At 41.6% G+C, this 8,573-nt stretch overlaps 1 protein-coding gene across 1 annotated transcript in view; it reads right to left on the reverse strand.

Moving 5' to 3' along the window:
• Positions 1–799, reverse strand: part of TEKT1 (tektin 1) — a 28,560-nt gene extending 27,761 nt beyond the window's left edge. The window contains exon 1 of the mRNA XM_017850725.1: positions 687–799. The gene's annotated coding sequence lies outside the window, so the exon portion shown is untranslated. The remainder of the gene's footprint in view (positions 1–686) is intronic.
• Between the last annotated feature and the right edge of the window lie 7,774 nt (positions 800–8,573).

The following is an 8,573-nucleotide window of genomic DNA, read 5'->3' on the forward strand; positions in this document are numbered from 1 at the left end:
GAAGAAGAAGAAGAAGAAGAAGAAGAAGAAGAAGAAGAAGAAGAAGAAGAAGAAGAGGAGGAGAAGGAGGAGGAGGAGGAGGAGGAAGAAATAATGTGACAAGTGTAAACTGACAACTGAGTATGGAACCTGTTAAACACGTAAAAGAATCTAAAAACTTTCAGGACAAAGGAAAGGAGAGAACAGGAAGGGGAACAACACAGGGGAAGCCAGCTGGCAAAGGCTGTCAGCAATGGAAACACTAAAATCACCCACTTCATCTCCATACAACTCTGATGGACCGTGAGAACTGCCTTCCTCAGACAGGGCTGAAATCTGCCCCCAATTCCAACTCTACCTCAAAGTCTGAGCCCCTGCTCTTAGGGGCCTCTGGATCTCTGAAGCCTTCACATATGTAAGGATGAAACTGGAGTAAGATCTTGACCAGGCTGAGAACCTTGTCCCACCCAGCCCCCTCAGACAACATGGAGTTTCTCCATTTCTTCCTAGTCCAGTCCGTTTTATGACTGCTACCAAATTTATCTGAGTGTGGAGCCCAGCATTTAACCCAAGACTCCTGGATAAGTCTGAGTAGCCCCCAGAGAGGTGGGGACCTAAATTAGGGCTCATCACCACGGCATAAGGATTTGGTTAGGCGGGGAGGGTTGCGGGTGGGGGTCGCTGGGGTAGGGTCAAGGTTTACTTACCTCAGCGCCACACAGAACCACTTCGCAAGCTCCGGATGGGAGCCTCCTTACCCCAAATGGAGCTTCCAGCTCTTGCAGAACAAAGAGGTAAACATCGCGGTCTCCATGACAACAAGTGACGCGTTGCCAGGGCAAAGGGGGCGGGTTCCGCCCCTGAGCAGCCTTGCAGTGGCTTGGCGCAGGCGCAAATTCTGCGGATCCCAGAGCCAGAGACCCAGGAGTGTGGCGTATGAGAAGGGTAGGGCCAGATGCTCCGGCCTCCTCAACCTACCGCGAAGACGCGGGTCCTCAAGCAGAAGACAGCAGCCAAATCCCCAAGCTGGCAGTCAGGAGACCTGCGTCTAGTCCGGGCCCTCCCGCAGGCCGAATCATCTCGGGTCGCTCTGTACCCCGGGTCTCGGACTCCCCGGGTATACAGTGGGGTTGGGCTGGGTGATGCCTCCAGGCCCTCGCAGTCGCAGGTGAATTTGAGGGTTAAAAATCAGGAAACCAAGTTGATGGATTACGTAAGCTACAATGAGTTTCCTCCAGCGTTTGTATAGGTCTGTTACCACAACTGGCTTATTTCTGCGTGGGGCGCCCGATAGGGCACTCTGTGAGGGCAGGTGTGAGTAGGACGCCTTCAGACAAACACTCCAGAAGTCACTCTGCATCCACTAGGAGATGGAAAATATGGGAGAAAAATTAAATCAGAGGGGATAGGTCCAGAAGATTTATATTTGTCAAGTAGGACTTCCAGAAGGAAAGAAAAAAAAATGGCAAAACAATTATGAAGGTGAGAGAGAAATAACTTGAGCTGAAGACTCGAGTCTTTAGATTAACAACCCACCTGAAATTAACACACACGCCCACTCCTTACATATAGTCCTCCCTATGGATTATACATATAATCCATAGAGTGGATCCATAGAGTGGATTATGCATATAATCCAGAGAGTGATTAACTCCAGGATCCTCCTCAGATACCGAAATCTGCAGATTCTCAGTCTCTTATATAAAGTGCTGTAGTATTTGTATATAACCTATGCACATCCCTAGATAGGCATACTTTACGTCATCTCTAGATTGCTATAATACCAAATACAATGTCTAATACAATACCTAATACACTGCCTAATGCAATACATAATACAATACCTAATACAACGCCTAATACCTAATATAATACCCCATACAATGTCTAATACAATATATAATACAATACCTAATACAATACATTATACAACATCTAATACCTAATGTAATACCTAATACAATACCTAATATGACGCCTAATACCTAATACAGTACCTAATACAATGTCTAATACAATACTTAATACAATGCCTAACAATGCCTACTCATCACTTCATTCGCGTGGACTCAACACAGCACTCAGAGCGCAACAAATTTAAGTTTTGCTTTTTGGAACTTTGTGGAATTTTTTTCCTGAATATTTTTGATTTGCGTGTGATTGCATCCAAGTATGTAGAATCCACAGATATGAAGGGCCAACTTTATATTTATACCTATTCTGGTGGAATTTCTTAATTCAAAGAATAAGGAGAAAAAGAAAGAATAGGTATCAAGCGTTTCATCTCTAACACAAGTTGCTAGAAATGATGGTTGCTAGAAATGATGCTAGAATAATGCCTTCAAAATTCTATAGAAAATTATTTCATCTGGGATTCTACAACCAGTCAAAGCATTTCATGTGTGAGAGCAAAATGAGGACTTCTTTGAACATACCAGTACTCAAAACGGTGAGCATACATTCTTTATGGAAAAAAAAATAATAGAGCAAAAGTGAAAAATCCAGAAAGAAGAAGACATTGGATATTTGGATATAAGACATAGTGGAATCGACCCAGCTGTGCGATGAAAACAAAGCTCAGTGTAATAGCTGTAGAACGAAAAAGCAATCAGTCTGAATTACAACTAAAAGTCCAAAGAAGTTTTGAAGAACATCTTTAAGAAGAGTTTTACAAACTATGATTCATAACCCAGAAGTATAACCACATGGTGAGTTGAAATTATGTCTCTTCTGATCCATAAAAAGTAGATAAACGATGTCAGGCTCCATGCTGCATGCCTGAAGTGCCGTCACTTGGGATGCCTGGGACGGATGGCTTGAGCTCAGGAGTTCGAGACTGCAGTGAGCTCTGATCACACCATTGCACTCCAACCTGGGTGACAGACCCCTGTCTATTAAAATATTTTGTAATTTTTATAAGTTAAAAAATACACAAATACAAATTCTGAGAAAAGTTAAAAGCTGCACAAGGGCCGGGCATGGTGGCTCACACCTGTCATCTTGGCACTTTGGGAGGCCAAGGCGGGAGGATTGCTTGAGCTCAGAAGTTCAAGACCGGATTGGGCAACATGGTGAGACCCTGTCTCTAAAACCTAAAATAAATAAAAAATAAAACCTGCAGAGGAAAGTTATAAGTATGAAGAACATTACATTTTGAGGTCATTTTCAGAATAGTATATGAAATACAAGAGATGGTGCCAAAAGTCACCATCCCCTTCGTGATCATCCCAGCTGAACTCATTCATTCTCTGAACTCATTCATTGATTTGTTCCACAAAGATTGGTTGACCACTCTCTGAACTCTTTCTCTGAATTCACTCATTCATTAATTTGTCCACATACCTGTTGAACGTCTATGAAGTACCAAGACCTGTGCTAGACACTAAGGATAGATGAAGATAAAACATAGTCTCTGCCTTCTGTGGAGATTACAGACGCACAGCTGTTGACACAGCTGTTCAATTCCACATCTAGGGATTTATCCTACAGATACATCTGCACACGTGCGAAATGATGTAACTGTGTGGAAAAAGTTATTCATTGCAAAGTTGTTCTTAGTAGGAAAAAATTTAAATATCCCAAATGTCCACCAAGAGGAGACTGGTTAAATAAATTATGAAACAGTCATAGAGTATTTTTTACTGTAAAATACATCATTAGAAATCTTTTTTACATCGCTTTGATATGAAGTGACCAGCAAGGTATATTAAATGAAAAAAGCAAGGTTCCCAGGAATCATATATATAATATTTTACCTTGTTATGATAGAAAATGGGGCCGGGCACGGTGGCTCAAGCCTGTAATCCCAGCACTTTGGGAGGCCGAGACGGGCGGATCACGAGGTCAGGAGATCGAGACCATCCTGGCGAACACGGTGAAACCCCGTCTCTACTAAAAAATACAAAAGCTAGCCGGGCGAGGTGGCGGGCGCCTGTAGTCCCAGCTACTCCGGAGGCTGAGGCAGGAGAATGGCGTAAACCCGGGAGGCAGAGCTTGCAGTGAGCTGAGATCCGGCCACTGCACTCCAGCCCGAGCGACAGAGCAAGACTCCGTCTCAAAAAAAAAAAAAAAAAAGAAAAAAAAAGAAAATGGTAGAATGTAATTGTTTGTGTACCCATAGAATTTCTCCAGACAGATACGTAAGAAACTGGTAACACTGGTTGCCTCTGGAAAGAGATCTGGATGGTCGGGATGTGGAGGGGAAAGGAGACTTTACTGAAAAATCTTCTGCCTTTTGAGAGTTGTACAATACATTATCTCTTTTAAAAGAATATAAAACTGCAGAAACTCTTTATAATAAATGATTTAAGCAAACGAATGACACAAATAGGGCAGCTGCTAAAAGAGCAGGAGGTGTGAGAGCGTTGAGACAGAGCTAACTAGTCATTTGGAAACCAGAAGAATTCAGAGGGAAATGAACAGAGGCGGTATGTCTAGCAGACGACACAGTTAGCCAGGGGCCTGAAGACTGGCTTCCAGCCCGGATCTCACCACGGACGAGCCTCAGGTTTCCCATCCGTGATACATCTGTCATGCTCTCCTGAGCATTTTATGGATGCAAAAGTGCTACCCAAACGTCAGATCTTATTCACTTCTTGTTTAACTTTCATACAGTGGCCACTATGACCCTTGACCTCTGTTTTGGTAGCACTGCCCGTGGTATTGGGATCTGTGTCAACTTCCCCACCGAACTGCACCTGGATGAGGGGGAAAAAAACTTCCCTCCTAGGAGGGTGTTGGTAAGATGGGAATTGTTTTCCATCTTCAGTTTCACTGTGGAACAGTGAGTTCATTGATAACAGTGAGTTCATTGATAAGAACCAGCCTTTTATTCTCGCTATAAACCACCAGCCTTTTGTTCTCGCTATTCCTTATAATAAGTATCAATATCTCAGGCCATTGTGTGAAGCTGGGCATTCAAGACCTCAGTGTCCTGGGTCTGTAGCAAGGACTGAGTCCCCTGTTGTATGACGCTATCCCCAAATTAGCAGTTAACAAACATGATAACTTAAAAGCTTTTCATTGGAATTTTAACCTACCAAATAACTGTGGTGTGCTTTTAAGAGGCCCTTAGGAGAACAAGAGGATATAAAGCATGAGCTTCCCCTTTGAAATAACAGATTTTCACTGTCAGTAAGGAGGAAGAGATGTTCTCCACCATCTTTCTTTCAGATGGTCACAGCAAATCAACAAGGAAGAAAAAAATGGGAAAGATTCTAAGGACACTGATCAATGACAGGACTGTATGGCACACACCAGGATGTCCCAGCACAGTTCACAAATGAGGCCCCATTCAGGGTCACCATCTCTCATTTCTAGAATGTGGCTTTTCTCTGTAATTGACACCACAGTACAAAATAAATCAAAATCCTGAGGCTAGAAACATGATAGTCAAGAATATGTGCAGCCGGTATTTATTTCTACGAGTCTTCACGAAATTTTCAAGTAGCGTGCTTGTGGTGCAGAATTAAATTGTGAAATGCTTCCTGTTTCTCAAAGGATCACCATCGCCACCGTTTATCCAGCACATATTATATGCCAGCCACTGTGCTCAATACTTTGGAGATCTTATCCCATTTAATCTACACACAGCCCTTTAGGGAAGCTATGATTAATGACCCAATTTTTTAGAAGAGAAGAGGCACAAAGAAGTTACTTACAGGTACTAAATGGGAGAACAGGGATTTTAATTACCTGACCCCAGAGTCTGTAATGTTAACCACTATTCCCATTGTCTGAGCACCACATTGACTCACATGCTCCTAAGAGACAGGTTAGTACTTTTCAAGATAGTGCATAATGATCTTTTCAATGTGTAACATTGGAGGCTGGACTAGACCTTTCTGAAGTCTGGTTCCTATTTGCCTTCTGGAGTTTGAGCAAAGTGGCTATTTCCTGCCCTTCATCATATGCTGTATGGCTCTCCTTAAAGAAAAACCAGCTATGTGCGTGATCCTTTGAGCACCCCATCTGCCTCTACCGGCTCTCCTGTAAGCTTCTGCTCACCCACTCCTGAGCCAGAAGTCTTGTTTCCAGGCTGTCTTCTATGTCTGGAAGTCTGGGCTCTTGATCACAGCAGGATCTTGACTGTGCTTCGGCAATTTGAATTTGAGGACAATGAGCAGTCCCTCATCTCCAAAATTGCTGGAGTAACTTTCATGAAACTCTTTTGTTTTCAGGGTTTAAGGTTTTTGCTTTGGAGACACTCAGGGAATATGTGTCTACTCAATCAGGCTTAGAAGGCTTGCTCTCGGCTGCTTTCTAGGCAACCAAACCAAACGTTGAACATATTCAGGGTTTTACCAAGTATTCCAAAAACAAGACCAAATATAATCAAAAGTAAGCAAGAAAGAAACGAGACGGCTTTAGAATGACACCTGCATGCACAATGTTATTCATTTCAGCATCGCTGATAATAGTAGAAGACGAGAAGCAACTTACATGCCCATCAGTAGGTGTCTTGCTAAACAAATTGCGGTACATCCTTACCATTGGAAACTATGAAGCTACAAAAGAATGAGGAAGAACCCTTTTGTAACCAAATGAAATGACCTCCAAAGGATAATTTTCAGTGAAAAACAATAAAGAATCAGTGTGATCCTCCTGCCTTGGCCTCCTGAGTAGCTGAAGCAGAAAAGTTGATATTACCTATTTTGTCCTCAAAAATATTTCTAAAAATAAGAGGGGAGGAAGAAAACACATATCCATATTTGCTTGTGAATGCATAAATATCTCTGGAAGGATACACAAGAAACTGGTGACCTTGGCTGACTCTGAAGCAAACTAGGTAGCCAGGGACAATGGTAGAAGGAGACTTTTCACTGAATACCCTTTTGTGTCTTTTACACTTTGAACCATATACATGTATTTACTACTTTTGCAAAAATAGTAATTGAATTTTATTTATATTACGATTATTAAAATTAGTTCTAGACCAGTATTGATAAGTAGGAGCAAGATAGAAAATCTTACAACAAATAAGACAAAGGGCTAGAATATTTCAGTTACAATGATGGGCTATGAACCAGTAAGGACTAGCCAGTTAAAAGAGTAGCTACATTTGGTCATTTGCTTTAAAGAAAGCTGAAATCAAATCTCTGCTTTGGTTCAAGTCATTACATAACCTGCGTTTGGATTCATTCCAGTTCCTAACCATTGTTTCTTCTTGTAGTGAGGCCCCAGAAGTCATCCAGGCACAATAATGAATAGAAATTGTGTAGTTTTCCTTAATAATAGTAGTTGAGTGCCTGTATATCAGAAAGTGTTTGCATTATTTATCCATCATTTAACAAGTCCCTTTTTAAGCTCCGCTCCCTACATCGCACAGTGCAAGGTGCTTCAGGGTGGGTAGCATGGAGTCAACCTCTGGTGTCAGACTCAAGTTCACGTCCAGTTCAGGTTTATACAACTTGCAGGATTTGTTTCCCTTGTTTTTTGCTTGTTTGTCTGTTTGTTTGGGGGTTGTTTAGTTTTGTTTCTTTTTCTTTTCTTTCTTTCTTTCTTTTTTTTTTTTTTTTTTTTTTTTTTTTTTGCCAGGGTCTTGCTCTGTTGTTGCCCAGGCTGAATGCAGTGGCAACAATCGTGGCTCACTGCAGCCTCCAACTCCTGAGCTCAAGTGATCTTCCCACCTCTGCCTCTTGAGTAGCTGGGACCACAGGCACATGCCACCACATCTCGCTAATTTTTTAATTTTTTGTAGTGACAGTGTTCCACTATGTTGCCCAGCCTGGTCTTGAACTCCTGGGTTCAAGCGATCCTCCTGCCTTGGCCTCCCAAAGTGCTGGGATTACATGTGTGAGCCACCTCACCTAGCTTGCATATTTTTAATTGGGATTTTTTGGCTCTCTCTCCAGTGCCTCATTATGTAAGGTATGTAACTTGCAGGGCATGACCTCAGGCAACTTTCTAGTTGCCTGAACTAGGACACAAGAACACTTTTGCCACCTGTCCTACTGTTGCTAGAATAATGTTGGCCCTTGAGTTCATATACAAAGAGAAAGCAATTTTCTCCTGGCCACTCACTGGGGCAGAAAAAGCATCCCCGCCCCTCTGCATTAGGAGAAAACACATTTTCTATGAATGAAAGAAAAGGAAGCAGAACTTCTGCTAAGATGATGTCCAGGAAAAATCATTTCTTTTGAAATTATTCTATCTTGTATTAGTCAATAAGGAAGTGTATAATATATAATCAATATATATTATATTCACTGAAAATTGCTTTAAAGATGGTGCTAGGCCAATACTGAGAAGAGTGCCTTCAACAAAATAGGCACTCAGTAATCTTTTTTAAAATTCATAAGCAAAAATAAAAAATAAAAATATGTGGTTAAACTGGATTGTATTTCCCATACAAATACCAGAAGCTTCCAAGAAAAGTATATTTTGAGAACTTTTTTTCTTTGGCATTTTTTTTTTCATATAAAGTTTGTATTGAAAAAACTTTTACAAAGAACAATTCTATGCTGTGGCAGAGTATGTCTGCACATCGCAGTTGTCTTTGTTCTTTATGATGAAATTATCAAACACATGAATGAGATCTGAAGGTCCAGTTTCCAAGAAAGGAAGATACTCATGGATGCTGGTGTAAGCCTTCT

This window comes from Rhinopithecus bieti, unplaced genomic scaffold (assembly GCF_001698545.2).
Source record: "Rhinopithecus bieti isolate Rb0 unplaced genomic scaffold, ASM169854v2 scaffold_32008, whole genome shotgun sequence".
Taxonomy (NCBI): domain Eukaryota; kingdom Metazoa; phylum Chordata; class Mammalia; order Primates; family Cercopithecidae; genus Rhinopithecus; species Rhinopithecus bieti.